The following is a 22125-nucleotide window of genomic DNA, read 5'->3' as shown; positions in this document are numbered from 1 at the left end:
CAATATTTGGTTCTATATCGCACTATGAGGCTCCTGCCAGGGCCAGACTGGGAACCCAAAGCAGCCATGGCAAATGTTGTCAGACCAGTCCCAGTACTAAGTGTAGTGTGTGAGCCTGGCCACTGCAAAGCAAACTTTGGGGGGCTCGTCCACCAAGGAAATTTAGGGAAAAATGATGCATTCTGCAACACATTTGTCATTATATATTGAATTGAATTTGCTTTTAAAGCATAGTAAATGATGACCTTACTATGCACCAATACAACAATCTTTTTGGGGCTCTTTTATGAATCCCTCACTATCACTCTCCAAGAATGCCTCTCTTCTCACAATAGCCCCTCTGTCACATGTATTTCATTTCTTTTATAGCATCTCTCATACAAGTGTAGGGTGTCAGAGCACTTTACATCACACACATACAGAGACAATGAATCGTACGTGTGTAAATCGGTGTATAGAAAATGTTATGTTATATAAGGTAAAGGGGACTTCAAGCTGTAGGATTCACACGTCATCCATACAGGTGAGCATTTTTTAAGAGTGCTTGGTCTTGAGAAGCACAACATCTTGATACAGAATGTAACATAGGGGTTAGCTTTGACTTTAATTATAACAGTTTAATTCTACCCAAACAAACTTTTTTGGCAAAATGAGGATTATGAAAGACTGGGAAAAACATATAGCATACTAACTTGTACCATGCAGTTTGCATTCAGGTGTTTGATGGCAGGGCATAGCTTAAGGTGTTAGATTATGATTGTAACTCATAAACTGCACAATAACAAAAGAATCTCTGTGACAAAAGCAGTAACCCACTGAGCTATGCACATGTTGTTTTTATTAAATGCATGGTACATATTCTTTGCAGCAGGCATATTAACCCTCTGCGCTACCTTAGATGAGTCAAACCTGCTACTGAACAAAACACGCTTCTCTCTCCAGCAGGTACATTAATCACTGGATGTTATCTTGTCACTTTTATAGTTGCCCGAAAACTACAGATTATTCAACGAACTTTGAAGTGCTTTTAAAACTGTTGCTTGCGGACCCCCTGGGAATGTGTCACGGACCCCTGGGGGTCCACGGACCAGTTTGGGAAACATTGCCCTAGGGTCTCACCTGGAAGATATAATAAATGCTACAGACTGGTCTTTGAACTCTACACTGAAACGGTTTTACTTCAAACCGGTTCTGCAGATGGCCAAATTGGTGGTAAGTAAGCTTTAAACTAACATATTCCTCGCCTCCGGTTCTGAATTAGAATGAAAAATTTCCTAGCTATCATAACGGTAAGTTTTAATTCTATTAAGGACTCGGAGGCAAAGATCATCCAACCAAAGGTTTGCCTATATCTGGAACCTCCCCACCCTTGTTGTGGAGTAAGTAATGTTTCAAGTATATATCTGTTCTGTATTTTATTGTAACTATTGTAATAGTGGGTCCTAAGCAAAACCTCTGGAATTATAGACACTGGCCATCTGAAATGGGCCCCTTACCAACCCCGTCGCAACAAGTCCGTAATCTTGGCATTACCATTGATAATGGCCTAACTATGGAGCCCCAGGTCAACAACCTCACAGCTACCTGTTTTACAATTCTGAGATGGCTCAGAAAAATCATTTGGATGCTCCCGGACGATACACAAAAGACTGTGGTCAATGCACTAATCACCTCCCGTTTAGATTACGGTAATGTCCTCTATTTAGGGACATCACAGGCAGTCATGCGACGCCTCCAACTGGTACAAAACGCTGCAGCCAGACTGCTATGCAAATGCAATAGGAGGGAACGCATGTCCGGTCACCTTAAAGCGCTCCACTGGTTAAGAATCGAAAATAGGGTCAAATTCAAAACTCAGCCTCATGCATAGAATAAAATGGGGCAATGCCCCCGGATACCTCCAAACCCTCGTGCACACTTACACGCCTGCTCGTTGCCTAAGGTCCTCCACTCAAGGCCTTTTCTGTGTCCCCAAAACACGCCGAGCGAGGATGGGAGGAAGATCCTTCTCCCTTCTAGGCCCCAAGCTCTGGAACTCCCTCCCGCAACCTCTCCGTTTAGAAACTCGCTACACTCATTTCCGCAAAGCCATTAAGACCTGGCTTTTCAACCAGTAACCTGCTCCGTCTCTTTCCTGAGACTTTCTCTTGCCTTTATGGTTCAGTATCTTCTAGCGCCGGGAAACCCTTTTTGGGTAGCTGTCGCGCTCAATAAGCCCAATAAATAAATAAATAAATATGTTATTTACTCATTGATTCATGATTGTGCCACCTTCCCTTTCAGGGCTAATCATTAGCCATGGCCGTGTCCAAAAATATGTCATTTGATTTCAGGAATGGACGCAAGCAAATAGGATTCATCAGTTGCCAATAGAGGCTGATCCCGCGCGACGAAAGAGGAGGAAGGGCCAGTGAAAGGATCTATGATACGGCTGAAGTCTCCTGATTGGTTGAAAGTCGACAGTCTACCTGTTGGACTCTATTGTTGTGTGTTTTTTGACAGTCCCAAGGACTCATGGGAATGATAGTTTCTGGTGTTTACTTCGAATGGCTGCTATTCAATAAAGTGAAGAAAGAATAGCGTAATCCTCGCCTCAGAGTCCTTTATAGGATTGAAACTTTCTGTTTCGATAGCTAGGAAAGTTTTTCATTACTCAAGTGTATCCTGGCAATAGCACTCCATAACGCTACAGAGATGAAGAAGCCAGAGAAAACGTATGTTTTTATCAGTTTACGAAAGTGCAGTAAGCTGGTTTACCCTCGAAGAGGAAAGAGACGCACATTTCAAGCATTATCTGTGATAAATCTTCCCTCCCATTTGTGTTTGAATCTGGGAACTAGAACTAGAAAGGCTGATGAAGAACAAACGGATTCAGAGGGCATATAGCACTTAATGTATGCAGTTAAATAGATATTTTGATGCTGACTAGAGTGTAAAGCTTTGTGACAACAGCAGAGGTCCTTTAAAAGGTATTTCTGTCTGATGGGCAGCCAAAGTAAAGTTCTGAGGTGATGTGTTCCAACCTGGACATAATGAGAAGCACTCTTGCTGCAGAATTCTGGATAATCTGCAGTTTATGTCCAAAAGATGCTGTAACCTTTGTATGTGTTGTAGTAGTTCAGTCTATTGCCAATCAAAGCTTAAACCAACTATTTCAAAGACCGATTTGCATATGGCTGGGTCTGAACTGGGGTGGTGAAGTGAGCTAAAGAACGATAATGGATTCAACTCAGATCTGTGATTGGGGGTGAGTGTCTGAAAAGTTTCAGAGCTCCACCCATCATCTCCTTGTGTTTGCTCTGTTCACCCTAAGTCGGCGGGGTATGCCCCTTGCTCACTTTCCCACTGGATTCAAGCTAGCCTAACTGAGGAGTGGTGAAACCTTCAACCAGTCCTAGGATGCTTGTTTTCCAGCTCAGGGAGAACCTGGCCAGGTAGTTCGGGCTGGACTGTTCCCATGGAGAACAGGACAAGACCGATTTGATTATGGCTGAGTTAAACTGGAATGGCATGGGGGCAAAAAACAATGGATTAAGGCCCAGATCTCTGTATTGGGGTGAATGTTTGACATTGTTCAACATTCTGTCCATCAATAGTTATTTTTGCATTTTTCACCCAGAGTGGGACGGGTATGCCCAGACATGGGTCCTGTGCTCTCCATGCCACTGGAGTCGAGCTAAGCTGGCTGATGAGGGGTGAAACCCTGAAACTGGTCCTAGGATGCTTGTTTTCCAGTCCAGGTAGAACCTGGCCTGGCACTTTGGGCTGCGCTATTCCCATGGAGAACAGGACAAGACTGATTTGCATATGGCTGGGTTAAACTGGAAGGGCATGGGGAGCAAAAAACGACAGATTTAGGCCCAGATCTCTGTACTGGGGTGAATGTGTATCAATTGTTATTTTTGTATTTATCACCCCAAGTGGGACTGGTATGCCCAGATGTAGGTCCCGTGCTCTCCATACCACTGGAGTTAAGCTACCCTGGCTGATGAGGGGTGAAACCCCAACATCGGTCCTAGAGTGCTTGTTTTCCAGTCCAGGGAGAACCTGGCCTGGTATTTCAGGCTGGACGGTTCCCATGGGGTACAAGGTCGAGACTGATTTGCATATGGCTGGTTTAACCTGGAATGGGGAGCAAAACAATTATTGATTTAGGCCCAGATCTCTTTACTGGGGTGAATGTTTGATATTGTTCAACATTCTGCCCATCAATTGTTCTTTTTTTCATTACAATCTTAGGCAAAGCATTTAACCCTAGATATTGGAATACGTCCAAATTGTTTCTTTGCAATATCCATTCTTTACAAAATCAGGTATGTCATTTAAATCCTCAGGAACACCTTACCAATGCTTAGAGTACTTTGAAGTTTCAGGATCCAAAATGGTGTCAAGGAACATTGTACAGGTGAGGAATCTGCCGGTAGATGGTGTATCCACCAGAGAGATCATTACCAAAGGGAAGTAACTTCTTCTTACACAATCAAAAACACACCAGTAGAATTAGGTTGGGTAAAAAAGCCAAGGTTAACTGAAGATATCACACATAATAACAGAAAAACATTGCGTCAAGTGTCTTGTACGCCCTCTCAATTTTTATTTCTGTTTTATAAATTTGCACAAGTGAATGTTTTCAGAGCTGCACAGTTAACACAACAGTGCTTCACACACATAACATCAACATATTCTTATAATTGATTTTGAACAGGATGCCGAAAAGTTTCATGCAAATGTGTGCAAATTTTGTATGAAAACATAATGCCTAGAAATGATATGTGTTAGGAAGGAGGTGACTTTGAATAAAAGCTAGACTAATTAACTGTCTAAGCAGGCACCTATTATCACTCCGTGGGCGAGATTAGGTGAACATTTTATTAGTTAACTGGCACATCTTACGAGACATTGAGATGTCGTTCATCCAGGAGCTATCACAACACACGCATCGAACCAGCGGATGTTCTATATAGCCCTGCAGGTCTGAAAGCAGTATTTTGAAAGAAGTCGAGCACAACTTTACACAAAAAAGTGTGCATATTTTCAATCTGAGAACAAGGAGACTTGCACAAGTTCCATAGCTAAAGAAAGCACAGCTGGCTGTGCAAAGGTATGTAGGGGATCTTCATAACAGGTCCAAAAGACAGATGGATAACCCCATTATGCTCTCAGTGTAGTGAATAGAGTTATTATGATAGATAGGCGCTATTATCATAATGTGTTCACAGTGATAGAAGTATTTGTGCTGTTCACAGTTCCGGCTTCATTAGTAACAGTTTTATTTTATGTTTGTCAAACAATTGCAGCACACTTTATGTACAAGAGTAAAAAGATTACAATAAACATTTGAAAAATAACTTTTTGTGGTATAATTTGTACTGACTTGGATATATCATTATGGATATGTGTTGTGAAGTATATTAGGTAGGCAGCAGGACACTTCTTAGTAAGTTTCAAGATAGGTTTATTAAGTTAGCACAGCAGAGTGTTACACCTCGCCAGCTGAAGTATATTAGGTAGGCAGCAGGACACTTCTTAGTAAGTTACAAGTTAGGTTTATTAAGTTAGCACAGCAGAGTGCTACACCTCGCCAGCTGACCAGACCATCAACTGACAAGTGTGGAACACTCAAGTACAAAGTAGAATGCACACAGGAATTATGGGAGGCTTAGGAGGTAAGAATATAAAGAAAGGTCTTATGACCAAAGGTGGCCATGTTGCAAGGAACATAATTTCACTACACATCCTCCTCCTTTACATGGAAAAGAAAATAAACAAATGAACTACAAAAAATAAAAACAAAAAGCATGGGTGACGACAACACTAATCATTGAGACAGATAGAAGGTCTGAAACATATTGGACTTTCAAAACGCAAAGGAGCGTTTCGGGGTCAAGGGAGAAGAGAGGTACATCATCAAAACCACAGATTACCACCACCCACTCCCTTAGATTGACAAAAAGACAAGAAGAGACAGACTGCTAACTTCAATCTGCCTTTGTCCGTCACCGCTTTTCGCTCCATGTTGAAGATGAACAATTCAACAGATGCTTCCATGCTCTAGCTTAAAGTTTCTGAATTCAATGTTCACGAAGAAATAGATAAAGCTGTGTTTGATTCTCTTTCTTCGGTTCTGGGCATCTTGCTCTAGTTCTGGGCCCCTTTTTTATTTTATTTTCCTGGTTATGGACTCGTTGTCTAAGTCCTGCAGGCTCTGAGACCCCGTCCTAGTTGCAGGACCTTCTTCCCGGTTCTGGACCCACTGGGACCTTTGCCCTGGGAACCTTTGTGTCACGATTCTCTGTCATGGTGCTGGGAACTTTGTCCCTTCTGGGACGACCTTTGTCCACTCCTCGTTCAGGGACAACCTTTGTCCCCTCTTGGACGACCACTGACTCCTTGTTCTGGGACAACCCTTGTCCCCTCTTGGACGACCTTTGTCAACTCCTCGTTCAGGGACGACCTTTGTCCCCTCTTGGACGACCATTGTCCACTGTTTGTTCTGGAACAACCCTTGTCCGCTCTTGGACGACCTTTGTCCACTCCTTGTTCTGTGGCGACCTTTGTCCCCTCTTGGACGACCTTTGTCCTTCGTCGGTTCTGGGACCTTTGTCCCCTCCTGGTTCTCTGTCCTGGTTAAGAGCTCTTTGACCAGCTTCCAGATGTGGGACGTTTGTCCCTGTTCTGTGTCCTCTGACTCGCTTCTGGTCGCCGTCACGGTCATGGGCACGATCATGGGCTCTTCTCTTTGTGGGACCTCTGTCCACTCTTTGTCCACTACCGGGCTCTGTGCCACGGTTCTCAAACTCTAGTTACGAGTTCTGGCTCTTAATCTCAGTTCTCTGACTCTAGTTATGGGCTCTTTGACCTCATCGCGGGCTCCATGTCCCGTTTCTGCCCTTGTTTCCTTGCGATTTTCATATTGTGTTGAAGAGACTGCTGCTAGAATGATGCGTCCTTCTCAAGAAAAGTCAGTTTAATGCATTAAAAAAAAATGAAGAGTAGCCGGGGCACTATTGTACTAGAGACATTTAAATTGTTCATATCCAATAGCGAGATTTACACCCGGATTCAGTGAAAATTTTTGCACAGCTGTGAAACTGAGCCTTCTTCTCAACATACCCTTGGGTTAGTTCCAGACACTTCTGTCGTAATGGTCTCAGTTCTTTTATAACAGGGGCTAAGGCTGACTTCTTTTCAGCCATCATTGCATTCAGCTTTGTTTCTTTTTTACCATGTCAGACATGTCGTCTCGGGTTTGGCCTCTCACTTCATCCATTGGCTCTGGGGGTGGAAAGGAGATGTTTAGAGCTTGAGCGGAGAAGTCTGGTATTGCTGTATGGACGAAGGCAGGAGGATAAGTATGTGGAACCCTTTCCGTGTGACTGCTTGGGCACCTCCTGAGGCGGAAGCCGGGTGGCTGTTTCTGATTTTACTTGCTCTTAAATTGTACAAACTGCTAAATCGGCGTTTTATCTACTCTCTTGCAACTCTAAGTAAATTAGCTTGATTTAATAAGCTTTAATCGCTCACTTCGTTCCCCCTCTTTCCCGCTGCCCTGGGCCACTCCCAGCCGAGCACTGACGCAGTGGAGCCGGTCCCGGGCACTGAATAGCGGCGGCCATCTTGTGTGTGGGTGGGATTCACAGCGCTCTAGTTGCGCATAAAAGGGGATGTCCATGCCTTTGCGCAGCGAACGCGCACAGCGGGCGCGCCTGACTCGCGCCGGAGTCGTGCCAGAGTCCTGCCCATCTGCGCCCGTCCGCGACCAGGACGCGGCGAGTCAGATCTCTCCTTCACCTGGCCCCTCCACTACCATCTCCTACAGCAGGGTAGCCTTACTTCACCTCGACTTAAAATCCTGTTCGTATGCACATACTCCTTCTTCCGATTCCTCGTCACTACCCTTTAAACCCTGTAGTGTACAAACTAGAGACAACACCTCTCCGCCTCCATGTCATCTTCTACAATCTCTCCCCCGACACTCCTCGGCCCCCAAGAAAATTATCATTAAAGCTGGACTGATTAACTGTCGTTCACTTGTGAAACACTCTTTAGATGTAGCTCAATCGTTAGAGGACAACCAGTGGGACCTTCTTTTTCTCACCGAAACCTGGTTAGGAGAAGAATCTAATCCCGCTCTCTGCCTTGCCATCCCGCCAGATTACAAGATCTTGTGTGCCAACAGACAGAATCTATAGATCTATCTGGTCCATCTCTTCCTTCTCCTATTCCCAAATAGAGTGTATCGAGGCACTACCCTTTTGTATCAAATTAGCTGCTAACTGCACATACTCAGGTTTATTAGTTTACCGCCCCCCCAAATCTAAAATCTCCTATCTCCCGGCCCTTCTTGAATATGCCCTACAAGCCTCCTTCCGTTACGCTAATTTCACCCTTATTGGGGACTTCAACCTTCACGTCGACATTGCCGATGACCCCACCATCGTTAATTTCCTGTCCACCCTATCAGATGGTGGGCTAAACCAAATAATTTCCGGTCCCACGCATAAGGCAGGACACACCCTGGACCTTATTTGCACTAACCTAACAGATACCTCTACAAGTGACCCCATCCCTGTAATCTGGTCTGATCACTACGTGATCCCTTTTACCATCTCTTTCTGCCATCAGGATCGATCGAGACCCCTGTCCAACTCAGTGGGTCGTAACTGGAGGATGATTTCCCCTGAGAATTTAGCCCCTCATCTCTCCTTGTCCGCCCCCGAGGAGGCTACAGATTTAGACATCAGACTGTCTAATTTCAACCATTGGATCACTTCTGCTATTGACCTCCTAGCCCCTATCAGACCTATTAAATCCTCACGAGCCACCCCTTCCGCACCGTGGTACTCGGATGAACTCCGCATTTGTAAATCGGCCTGTAAACAGCTTGAGAGAAGTTGGAGACGATCTTACTCCCCAAACAGTAAATCCAAATATAAATCCGCCCTTAAGGAGTACAGGAAGAAAATCATAGATCACAAAAGATCCGATCTAGAGGAGAAAATCTTCCGGACACAAGGGTCTTCAAGAGTTATTTTCAATACCGTCAGATCCTTCACTGACCCTCTTGCCCTCAAGCGTCAACCCCCGGTGTCCCAGACCCTTAGCGACAGTCTATCTAACTACTTTGAAGACAAAATTGCCACTATTCAAAATTCCTTTCCCAGCAAGATTAATCCTGACAATCTCGAACCATGCACAGTCAGCTCTAATCCCGCTCAGGTCTTCTCTAACTTTGAGGTGATTACCCCGGAACACTCGCTGGCAGAATTACTAAAATGCAAATCTGGTTCCCCCCCTGGACCCCTGGCCGGCAAACAGTATAAATCCTTAGCCCCCCTGCTCAATCCCATCTTAAATGAAATTTGGAACGACTCCTTCCAGACAGGAATCTATCCCGACTCCTGGAAACACGCCAGATTGGTTCCCATACTCAAAAAAGCAAATGCAGACCCCACCGAACCTGCTAACTACCGTCCCATCTCCCTGCTCCCTGCACCAGCTAAAGTGCTTGAGAAACTCGTACAGCGGCAACTGGCTAGCTTCTTGGAAACCAATGGTGCCTTCCACAACTCACAGCACGGATTTAGGCCCAGATACAGCACCGAGTCCACCCTCATTGAGATGGCTGACGCCATCAGATGGAAGTTGGATGAGGGATCTAGAGCGGTGTTGGTGTTGCTCGACTTGTCGGCAGCATTCGACACCGTCTCCCACCCCGTCCTCCTTGACCGTCTGCAGGCAAAAGGCATACAAGGCAAGGCCTTGGAATGGTTTGCCTCCTTTCTGTCCAATCGGACACAGGCAGTATTAACACCCCCATTTACCTCGGACTGTCGCCCTCTCAGGTGGGGAGTCCCTCAGGGCCCCTCACTGAGCCCCCTCCTGTTCAATGTTTATTTTTCCCCTCTGGCCGAGATCATCGCTCAATCCGGAATCAAGGCCACTTCTTACGCTGATGATATACAGCTACTGTTTTCATTCGACTCCCCTTCCCAATCTACCTTTGACCCGTTGAAAAACTGCCTCCGCAACATCGCAAGCTGGATGGATAACAATTCCCTCCGGCTTAACGCCAGCAAAACCGAAGTTATATTTTTCCATCACCCCTCGCCTCTGGACCCCAACCTGTGGTGGCCCCTTGAACTGAGTACACCCCCTTCACCTTAAGACTCAGTTAAAAATCTCGGGGTAATCTGGGATACCAATCTCTCTTTCCAAAAACAAATCCAGACGGTATCCGCGGCCTGTTTCTCTAAGATGAAGATGATGAAAAAGTTCATCAATTTTCTCCCCAGCCAGACTAGGAAAACTATCGTGCATGCTCTAATCACCTCCCATCTGGATTACGCCAATGGACTGTACCTGGGTCTCTCCTTGGGCCTCCAGTGTCGCCTCCAGACAGTCCAGAATGCTGCTGTTCGCCTGATCTGTGGTCTCCCCCTTCGTGAACGCATCACTCCCCATCGACATAGGCTGCACTGGCTCCCGGTTCATAAGAGGGCGGAATTCAAGGCACTTACCCTAGCTCATCGGGCTATCAAGGGAAAGGGTTCCGCATACTTATCCTCCTGCCTTCGTCCATACAGCAATACCAGACTTCTCCACTCGAGCTCTAAAAATCTCCTTTCCACCCCCAGAGTCAAAAAAGTTTGTTCTGGGGGAAAAACATTCCAAGTCTGTGCTTCCTCCCACTGGAACAAGCTACCCTTGTCCATCCGGACCATCCAGGAGGAACTCCCCTTCCGGAGAGCTCTAAAAACCTTTCTCTTCTGTTGATACCAATTGAGTCATACACAGCATCAGCTCTCACAGAAGCACCGGGACACCCCGTTGGGGTATCTGTGCACTATACAAGATTCTCTAAATAAATAAAATAAATTAATACATTTTGCTTCTCAATGTCAAAACCCTCACTAGATCTTCTTGTGCGTCGCTATATCCAGATACGTCTCTCTCCTGTTCAATTGCCAGTAGCTGCAGCTGCACAGGCTCTAGTCGCTGTTTCAGGATATCCTCTGTTCTCTGGAGAACGCCATGCTCTGCTTTAAGCTCTGCCAGCTCTTGATTTCTTTTTTTAAACACTGTAGTCTTCCCACGGAGTTTACTCACATACCGTTTGAACCTATCGCCCTTTCGAACCTCAGGCCATCGAAATACAGGACCTCATTTGCTTTGTGGAGTATTTCCTTCTCCACATTAACCAGCACTTGCAGTTCTTCAGTCTTTGCTTCTTTCTACCAGGCAAAAATTGAAGACTGTCGCAGGAAGAACGACAGTTTATCATCCATGGAATCACTTATCATCCTCTTTTCACTTGGGTTATTGATGTTTGCATTAATTACATGGATCTTTACTTCAAGTTCGCTGAGCACATATTGGTCTATTGCTGGTTCAGTTACAACTTTTTGTAGGAAATGCAAGACTTGCTATTTGCTCTCCAACTCTCTGGGAAGTTTCTCAGCAAGCATGTGAGGATTAAGTATTATCTCTTCTTCCACCTTTTTCATCAAACGTTTAGACTCCCATCATCTACTGCATGAAGTATATCTCTTAGCTGATGTTGTGCTCTACGACTGCTGTTCTGCATGACACAGCTGATTCTTCCACTCTTGTTTCTGAGGCTCTTCTCTCTCCTTCTCAAGGCGCAGCTGCCTGGCTATCTCAAGCATCTGCTGATGATTCTGTACACTCAGCACTTTCTTCTTAAGACGCTCCACTCTCTTTATCAGCTGGACCTTCTCCTCAACCATGGTACTGATGTTCCTACTTATTTCTGCAATAGGCCATCCAGAGGCCTTCAGTTGTTCACGCTTCTTGTGCACGTTTTGCAGCCTTCCATCAATTGCTTGTTTGTGTCAGCCACCACATCATCTTGAAGGAGATCAACAGGGACATCAAACTTGACAAGAAAACGTGCCAGGTGCCTTCTCTTTTCCAACAGGTCATGGGCTGTATGCTCTAGTTTAAGGCTCTAAGCCCCGGTTCTAGGCTTTCCTGGTTCTGGATTTACTCTGGCTTGGCACCTGTTGTTCTACCCCAAATGCTTTAGTTTTGTTCTGGCTTGCAAAACAGATCCATATTGTGACCATCCTATTCTTGGTTTTGTGAAAAGGAGCCACACATTAACTACTTCCAAAGTCCACAATGTGGCACTATTGTCAAGGGTTTCACACTGTTACAGTCTTTAAATACACTTACGAGTGTACAAAACATCCAATCAATCATGGTCATATTTCCAAGTTGCAACGACGTGCCTCACAAAGTTACTTGATTTATTCTTGGAATGAACAATATCTTTGCATATGATCGGAATTGGGCGGGCATTTTTGCGTGCAGCGTGAACATAAACTGGCGAGCACCGTCAATGCTTAATAACAGTGTGTCAGTTTACAATCGCACCGCGCATCACATCGGTATGGCTTGTGCTTTGATTTCCCCTTAATGTTTCACCAGCTTCATGGTGTCTCTTGCCTTTAGGAATATGGAAGCCGGGTGTGAAAATTAATTCTCTAGTGGAGATGACTTGTTGGGTCTCCGTTCTTCGGCAGTGACGTCAATATGCACTATGCTTAATGCGCCGCTACTCCCTTTCCAACACATCGGAGTACAAAGTGATTATTGCCTGACAAATGCTTCGGAGGAGGATTTTCGGAATGTCCCTTTGTCTGCTAACTGGATTAACTGGTGATCAGTGTACTTGTGTAGGCGTCCGACGTACGGCGTCTCATTAAACTGACATGGGCCTTCACCAGATTCGTGTAACCATGAAAACAGCAAGAGGCACGCACAACATAACGCGCTGAATGCTCACGAGAGTTCTTGGCTGCGCCTTCAACCGCAGGCAAATCGTCTTAACTCATGGTTAACAGTGATCCAGCGCGGGGAAAGGGGGGGGGGGGGCAAAATCTACAGATCCTCCCTGCGTCACAGACCCGACATCACGCTAACTCATTCACACACGCATTCATTGGTAGGGCCCATAACACCAACACTCATACGTTTCTCTCATAGGTCTGCACACAGGAGGAATGATGCACTGGACATGTGGGGGGTACCTTATTCCCTGTAGGGAATGAAAAGTTATATTACAGAATACACATTTTTGCACCACCACCTATAGGATCCTAACCTTAACATCAAGGCACTCCACCACGTGGTCGACGGACCAATTAGTTAGGCTGGTTGATGGTGATTTAGAACCAGCTAAAACACATTTCAGCTTCAGAATCCTTTAATCTCCTAATGGAAAAATCACAAACTCATAATTTCTGTTAATCAAATTATTTTTTATCTAAATCTTGTTTGCAATTATATAATTAGCATTTCGGTCAATCAAAGTTGAAAATTTAGTCAAACAACACAGATCGCATGACATTTTATATTTACCTATTCGTGCTATCCGGGTCTTTTCTAATTTAATTGGCTCTGCTTAAACCGAATTTCTCTGCCCAATTGTTCCAATAAAGCAGGCCAAGACTCAAAGTCCAGAAAAGTTCTTTGCTCAGCACGTCACATTCCCAAAGATCTCCAAAGGGACAGGAATCGTGCAAGCATCTAGCTCATCTGTCATCGCCTGTGGGGTCGGTAGGGGTGTGCGGTAACTCCTCCCTATTCTACTACCCTTTTTATAATAAAATTCGGAATAACATGAAACATTTCTTTGATAATACTATAATCTGATTGGTCCATTTGAAGAAAATTTTAACATCGTCCAACTTTCCCAGACTTTGGTTCTCAAAGAAGTGCTAGGTCACTTCCTCGGTTCATGACATATCCATGCAACATTGTAGTTTTTCCTGGTTGTGGCAATACATTCTGGCACATGCATCAAGCCTAAAGCAGCTCGCTAAATTTGCGAGTAGCTAATTGCGAGCGCAAACCACCGATTTCCCATGCATCAAACAAATCCCCGAAATTCGCTAAAATACCGACTCGCAAATACCGGGATCCCCGAGAGATAGCGAATCGGAATCAGCACCAACCAGAATTGCGGGAGCAAATAAGGAATCGCAGAATGAACCCGCAAATAGATGCATCAAAAATCGCTAATAGCGATTTCACCAAAAATCGCTATTTAGCAAGTGCAGAATAAGGAGTATCAGAAGCAGGTGGTAAAAATATTTTTTTCTCATTTCACTGCTAAAACAATGATGGAGCTGGTGAGGGCTATTGCAACTAATCAATGAGTCCATTTAGGAGGCACACAAAGGCGGCACACAACATGTGTGATAGGGGGATGAGGACCCATGCAGCAGGGCAGGGCAGACAGATTCCAGGAGAGGGCATACTGCCTGCGCATCACTCAGATGGGACACACCCAAGAGGACTGATATGAGTAGTACATGATCAACGCTGCGATACAACTCACCCACATATCCAAATTGAAAACACCAATGCTGCACTAAACACAGAGGACTTATGCTAAGGGTCCCTATGTCCAGGTGTAATGTTGCCTGCACCCACTGCATCATGAGGTGTCCAGGGTGTAGTGGCATTAGCGGGAGGGGTATCACTGGGCTCCCACTCACGTGTCCAGAGAACCTCCCTGCCTGCCATGATGACTCAGACCCACGACCACATCAGCCTCCCCAGAACCCAAAAGGAATTGATTCCACCAAGTCTCCATTCAAATATGACTGCACAGTTCCCTGATGTGAATTGAATGGCTAGATAGCCCACACAACCCATATGTCCACCATCAGTCAATGAGTAGAGCTTCAATGACCGGAATTGTTATAACTCCATCCACGTCCAACCAATGTGCAATGTGGATGACATCATGTCGGACATCGCAGCGCAATCTCCTTGGAGCATCAATGATCCATACATCTTCCGAAACATTGGCATTCACACAGCCTGCTCAGGGGGGGACATGGCGAGGGACACCTGCTAGGTCAGACAATATACTCATGCACACTAAAGCATACTGTAATGGCAATGCAAACCTGACACATACACATTCCACGCTACCCTGTAGGTGATAGTGCATGCGCAGTGAGGTACGATATCCTGACTCCACAGTTAAACACAGGCGCACCACTGGAGCTGCGGTACAACGCACCACACACAAGCACAGGTAATGTGATTGAAAGGACATTTGGATAGGTCAAGAGTCGCCTCCACATCCTGCACAGACCTAGGGCTGCGATGCAGGACCAGCCGGTGACCTGCTGTCGGATAGTGGCAGCATGTGCAATGTAGCCCATCGTAGCTACCACGATACGCATACCCATAGATGACCACGGCACTGCGGCCAATCAGCCCCCTGTACACCCACTACACCAGCATCATGGAAGCTATGCGGCGGGGCTGTTGATACGTGCCAACATCACCCAACATCACAACAAAGGTACGTATTAATGAGACAGAAACGATCATCCATCAAATGCAAAGTTTTTATTGTCACTTGCACATGGATTCTTGGGTGTCTGAACAGACATGTAGCCTGAGGATACATTGACGTCATGTACCGAGGCACGATGATGAACAAGGTTTGGGACTCCATTGGCAGTCCCTCTGTACGTCCTGACCATCGTTACGCCACCATGGCCAATTGTCCGGAGGGATGTCACTGCTCAGCGCCTCCTCCCACGCACACCGAGGCGCCTATCTCCTGCTGCGCCCTCCTCACACATTGGTGGAATTGTAGGCGTCGAACGGTGTGCACTACACCTTCTGCCGGTGCTGACTGGCGCAGACATGCTGCTTACGCTGGATGCCCTCTCACTCCCCTCATCGCCAGTGGCATTGCTGAGGCCACCTACACCAGCCTGGATCTGCTCTACAGCTGTTGTAACCTGTCCAAGGGCCCTGGCCACGTCCCCACAACAATGCCCCATGTGGATCTGCATTGCCACCGACCGACGTGACAGCAGTGCTGTGGCGTTGCTCAACTTGAGGTTGGAGCGTGTCAATCCAGACAGGCGCCCGATGAATTGGCGATGCCTCCTCCGCTGGTTAATCTGTCCCTCCTGCATCACACGCACGAGCTCGTGCAATGTTGCGTTGGTGTCCCTGTTGCCCTCCACAACAGCTTGAGTGAGGTCACTCATGCGCTCTGTCATGGTGGAGAGGTTTTTGTTCAGTTTGGACATTTGAAGGCTGATGGCCCCCATGTGGCGTGCCTGCAGGCACTGCACCCTTGTCATCTGCAGCTCAACTGGTCCCCAGACATTTGGTGTCGATGGCTCCTGCGCAGTTGTCTGGCCCCTTGCCCTGCGTCTTCGCCTCGTCGGGACGGGTGTCTGCGGGGTGGTGGTGGGGGACCTGACCCGAGGCGCCCCTTCTGCAGTTGCCCTTTCAGGTTCAGGAGAGCTCTCCATTGGCTGCATGGGAGGGACAGTAGCCCTGCGACTGCAGTGTCTGCGGTGGACTGGACGGTCACCCCACATTCGCTGTCATCACTGTCTCCTTCCTCAGCACCTGTTGTATGAAACAGTGCAGGATTAATGTTTCATTGGATAAAGTTTTGCTACATGGTGATTATGTCTGCTATTACGCTCTCACTCTCTGTATTCCCTGTCTGTAATGCATCTTGGCCACAATGGTCACACTATGTGCTATGTGACTCAATGATTGGTTCAGGGGACTAACACTCCCATGATGCATTAGTTACTGTATATGGACTGTGGACTGGGGTTGGTTACAGCTGCCTGCCTTCTTATTACTGTATGGGCGCTATTATGATGTACATTGATGGGTATATCATTGTGCCTCTTACCATCAGTACTGCAGGCTGCGCCGGATGTATCTAACTGCGTGACCCCCGCAGCAGCTTCAGGCAGGATTGTGCCCTCGACCAGGTCCTCCAGGGCTGTGTTGTCCGGGACTGTAGATGGTCCTCCTCCGGTGCTCTTAGCCTCCCTCAGCCTCTGGGCAATGCGCTCCTTTGCACAGCTGCGCAAATCGTACCAGCGTTTTTTTAAGTCATCTATGCTGCGGTGTGTCACACCCACAGCATTGACCCTTGTCTTTATCTTGTTCCAGAGGCGTCGTTTCTCTGCCTCTGGGACTTTAAGGGAGAGTTTCCCGAAGAGCTTGGCATGGCTCTTCACCACATCTTCTATGAGGTACTCCAGTTCCCTCTCACTGAACTTCAGTTTTCTTTTCCTGGCACCTGCACCCTCCTCAGCTGATCTATTGGCCATTTCCTGGGTTGGCAGTGGTCTGGATATTCAGTGGTCCTCTCCACAGCTCTTTGCAGGCACTCAGCTTCCTGCTCTGGCTTCCTCTGGACACAGAATGCACCATGGGAAGAGTTACTTCCTGGTTCTAATGTCATCAGGCTGTTCCCAATGCGACTTTCGCAATTAGCGATCTCGCAATTAGCGATCTCGCTAATTGCGAGTTCGCAATATGGGCGTTTTCTGAGAATTGCGAGATTTTGGTTATTTTCGCTAACACGTTTAGCGATTTTTACCGATTCGGTAATTTTCCGGTATCTGCGTCATGCATAGGAGATAGCGAGTCCTTATTTGTGATTCCTTAAAAATCGCTAATAAGGAATCGCTATTTCTTAGCTTGATGCATGTGCCCCATTGTTCCTTGCATTGATTTTTGATAACTGAAGTTTGGCAGTCCTCCATGTTCCTATCCTCGACCAGGTACACTGTGCTCTGACTTGAGGGTGCCTGGAGGTCTACGGAGCCATCCGAGTCTGCGCAGTAGACATCGCGCTCACGAGACGGTGGCCACTTCTAAACTCCATTTTGGATGTCATGGTTTGGTAAGCCCAGATGCCAACTTAAGCAAAATAAACACAAAAGAATAATTAATATGCGGAAATGAAGATTTTAATGTTAAACCCTCACTAATCCCTTCATGTATTAGTATTTTCCTAGCTTATAGCGACATTTAAAGCAATAAAACACACCATTCGGTCCATTCAGTCTTGGCCTAAATACTGTACTTCTTTTTGACAGAATTGTAATTTTGATGGGGATACTTTAAGTCCTCCATGCGCTAAATGATTCAGCAATGCAACAGTATCTACTACACAAGCTTCGAGTTCTCGATGCCACCAATAGGTCATCAATATATTGGACTAGTAGCGAACTTTCGGGCATTTTTAAATCTTCTAGGGACTTCTTCAGGATCTGATTGAATATCGATTGGCTTTCTATATATCCCTGTGGGATTCGGCACCATGCCAAAGTTCATTCGCCAAACCGAAACACAAACGTTTGTTGGCGTTCAGGGTGCAATGGAATGGAAAAGAAAGCATGAGACAAATCAATCGCTGTGTACCATTCTGCATCATGAGGAATCTGATATAGAATCACAGAAGGATTTGGTACAATGGACAACATGATACAACAATTGTATTCACATTTCTCAGGTCTTGTACTATCCTGAAAGTTCCATTAGGCTTTTTCAGACCCATAATTGGCGAATTACATGGACTGTTCATTATTTCTCTCAAAATACCTTGTTCAATCATTCTGTCTATTATCGGAGTAACTCCTGCAATTATCTCGGGTGTCAATTTGTACTGTGGAATATTTGGGTAACTTACTCCTTCCTTTACAGAAATTTTTAAGGGATCTACATTTTTCATTAATCCCACATCTTCGCCCGTGAAATCCCATACCTCCGTTTTCACTGTTTTCTTCAATTCCTGAGGCAATTCTTCGGGGTCAAATACAGCAAATGCATCAGTAATTTCAGGTTCCATGTTAGCTATAGTCATTTTGTACAGTACATTTTCATCAGGAGTTTCAAAATCTATGACATCAGGAGTACAGAAAATTGTGCAGTTCATCTTGCACAGCAAGTCCCTTCCTAACAAATTTACAGGGCTGGTATCGCACATGACAAAACGGTGCATCTCGGAAAATTTCTCTATTTTGACCATAACTGGTTCAGTAAGATATGTTTTTATCTGTCGGTTGGATACTCCAACTACTTGGATTGTCTCATCCGAGAGAAGAAGATTTTTGACATCAGCTGATCTAACAGTTGAACGAGTAGCACCAGTATCTACTAGGAAAGTAATGTTTTCGTCATTTATCTTTCGATCCACAAAAGGGCCTGTCTGGTCTACTTCCAGAGTTGCATCAAGTACGCACTCTTCTTCCTCTCCTCGGCACAGTCAATAACTCTCTTCTGACTCAATCTCATCGCATTGTAGCCAATACTGCGAAACAGCACTAGCGCGTGGCAGCTTAGTTACCTGCTCTTCGTTGTAGAATCCTGTCTCATTACTGTATCTCTGAGGATTTACGCTCTGTGGAAAAGGCTGTTTTGGCACCTGACACTGTTGGGCAACAACCTGCTGCTGTCGCTGCGGTTGACAACTCACCTCATTCTGCACCTGTGGATTCAATGATGCATTATCGCAATTAGCACTTGGAGGAAATTTACACTCGGTTTTCCAATGCTCTATCTTTCCGCAGCTATGACATGGCCACTTCTTATTGGCTTCTTCTATACTAATCTGTCTTTTTCCTTTCCCAATATTGGGCTTTTGTTTCATGCTCATGCCATTTGCTTGTTCAATCAGTTGGGCTTCCTGTCTTTCTGCCACTTTTACTTGAGCCCACATGGCTTTTTCTTTTAACTTACGTTGCTTGGCTTCAATCTCATCGCTAAAATATTTTGCATGCCTCAATACTTCATCTATCTTTTTATTTTGCCAATCCACTGTATGCTGTTTAATCATTTCACTTACTTCAGGACGCAACCCATACACAAATCGATATACAAAATGACTCAAATCTTTTTCACTCAAATTTTCATCACCACTGTATTGTTTAAAAGCCAATAATAATCTTTCATAATAGGCATGTACAGATTCTTTTACTTCTTGGTGAGGTCTGTCAATCTTTACCCAATCAGTTTCTTTTGGAGGCACTTTATTATTCAGGAAGATGTTCGTATTTTCTCATTACTTCCGGATCAGGAGCACCAGTTTTTGGATACCTAGGGTACCCAACCTATTGTAATTTTACATTCTGCCCATAGATCTGCTGGCACAATTATGTCAAATAAACTGTTCAAATCAATCCATAGTACTTTTGATAATTTGATAAACCTGTCTACCTGCCTGTACCACTCGACTGGCTTCTTGCGCAAGCGAGGAAAGTTATTGGTGAATGATAAAATGTCCTGTCTAGTCCAGAGGACATGCACATAGCCTCCTCCTGGAATCTCCCTCATGGGACACTCAGTTACCACCTTTTCTTTTTCTCTTACTGGATAAGCGGCAAACGTTTTGTCTGTTGCATCGTCCCGTTTTCGAAACCACCTACTTTTCCATTTATCTACGTCACCCCATTTTCTCAGTAAAACAATTAGCTCTTTAATTTGAGTTATTCTTCCTGCTGTATTCAGATTCTCAATGTCTTTTTCAGCAAAGTCTACTCTGTATGGTTTCTGTAATGACTTTATTTTTTCGAAATCGATACCCATTTCACTCTCTACTTCTTCCAATTTTTCATGTAAATTTCTTGCTCTCCATGTTATACTTTTACACAGAAACATTAGTTCTTCATCCTGATATGCTTTTAATTGTTCTGTGTGAATAGTTCCTACTATTAATTCTTCTAAAACTATTTTTGATTTTTCCACATCTAAAGGTCGAGGTTCAGCATCCTTTTGCTGTAGATTCCTTACCCATTCGCTTAATTACTCAGAAGTAGGGCTCACAGGATTGGGGTCATTTCTTGCTTGTTCTAAACTCTTTGGTGTCCCTGGTACTGATTCTGTCGTCATTATTGCTTTATTCGCTAGGCTCTGATTCACTGTCAAATTTTTAGGAGTACTTAATCCAGAAGTTCCTACCACTTGTCCCCATGGATTTTCTCTTGAATCTCTTTTTTCCATTTCGGTTTATTACTGTTGTAAAGGATCGTTAGTCAATGTTCACTATCCTTCTGCTTATCAAAAATAGGCATCACTGGTCCTATTGTTACAGGAACAGTTACAGCTTCCATATTTTTTGTCAATTCCCTAATCCTTTCAGTTAACTATAAAGTAGTTCGGGCTAATTCAGCTGAAGAAGTGTGGCTCAATGATTAGAGCGGCAGACCCTGATGCAGAGGTCTAGCCCGGGACCAGGGTTCAATTCCCCGCCTCGGCGGATCTTGGGCTCAAAAATTCCACTGAGCTGACAATTCTCGCCTCGGTGCCATTCCAATCATGGAGTCCCACTCTGCAACTCTGGGCAATAGCTTGCTTAATCTCCACAACGGCCCCCACAACGCTAAGGATGCCTGGCCTCCACCTTGGGGGTGCCCTGGAGTGGACGCCTCACAGGGAAAGCCAGGATGGGTTCCACAGCGGTATTCGTATAAGCACCTTGAGACCCTTGCGGGTGAGTAGTGTGCTATACAAGTATCAATTTACAATTTTCAATTGTCATTTTACCAGGATGTGTATTTTCTGATTCTCTAAAGGGATTATTTCTCCCTGCCTCAGGTGGCATTGACTCAAATTTTATATTTTGTGGTGTCTCTTTTACTGGGGCACTTGGTGTCAACAATGTGGAATTTGGTTGATACGGGGGAGGATTTTTATAAAACATGTCCTCAAGTACATCATCCTCCGACTCATGCACACCATACTTATAACCTTCTAATCCTGTATTGTTTTTCTTCTCTGTACATTTTCTACCACCTGTCTCTTCAGCATTTCTCATAGGGAACATCCCATCAGCCATATTTGCACTTTGCCATCTCCTCATTCTGTCATCATGATTCTCTTGTCCACACGGTCTACCAAACATGTATTTATACCTTCCGCCACTCCGCTGTCGTTCTCTTTCATACATTTCATCTTCCCATTCTTTCAATGCTTCAAACTGAGTAGGTCTGGGTCTCGGTTCTAATCTCATCATCCTTTCTCTTAAATTCCTTAATACCGCTAAATTAAATGAACAATGTTCTGGAAATGCTAAAACTCCATCATCTTTTGCATACTTTGCCCAATTGTCTAGCCAAAAACATGTATGATACCCATAATTCGCAACCATGAAGGATGCGGGCGATTTCGGTGGAGGAAGCAACTGTCCCTCTCTAGTCACAATCGGTTTATCCTTTTTAAATGAATTCTTGATCTTTCCGAACTAGGACTTTTTCTTTTTTCTGGTGGATCGTAATACATAATTTTCTTTTCTCAGTATCGCTA

The 22125-nt window shown here is 45.1% G+C and overlaps 1 pseudogene; it reads right to left on the bottom strand.

The window, feature by feature from the left end:
• Nucleotides 1-7031: 7031 nt before the first annotated feature.
• On the bottom strand, nucleotides 7032-16115 carry LOC146805973 (intraflagellar transport protein 81 homolog pseudogene; annotated as a pseudogene).
• Between the last annotated feature and the right edge of the window lie 6010 nt (nucleotides 16116-22125).

This window comes from Triturus cristatus, chromosome 8 (genome assembly GCF_964204655.1).
Source record: "Triturus cristatus chromosome 8, aTriCri1.1, whole genome shotgun sequence".
In the NCBI taxonomy this organism is placed as follows: Eukaryota; Metazoa; Chordata; class Amphibia; order Caudata; family Salamandridae; genus Triturus; species Triturus cristatus.
This window is presented reverse-complemented; position numbering and strand designations above follow the sequence as displayed.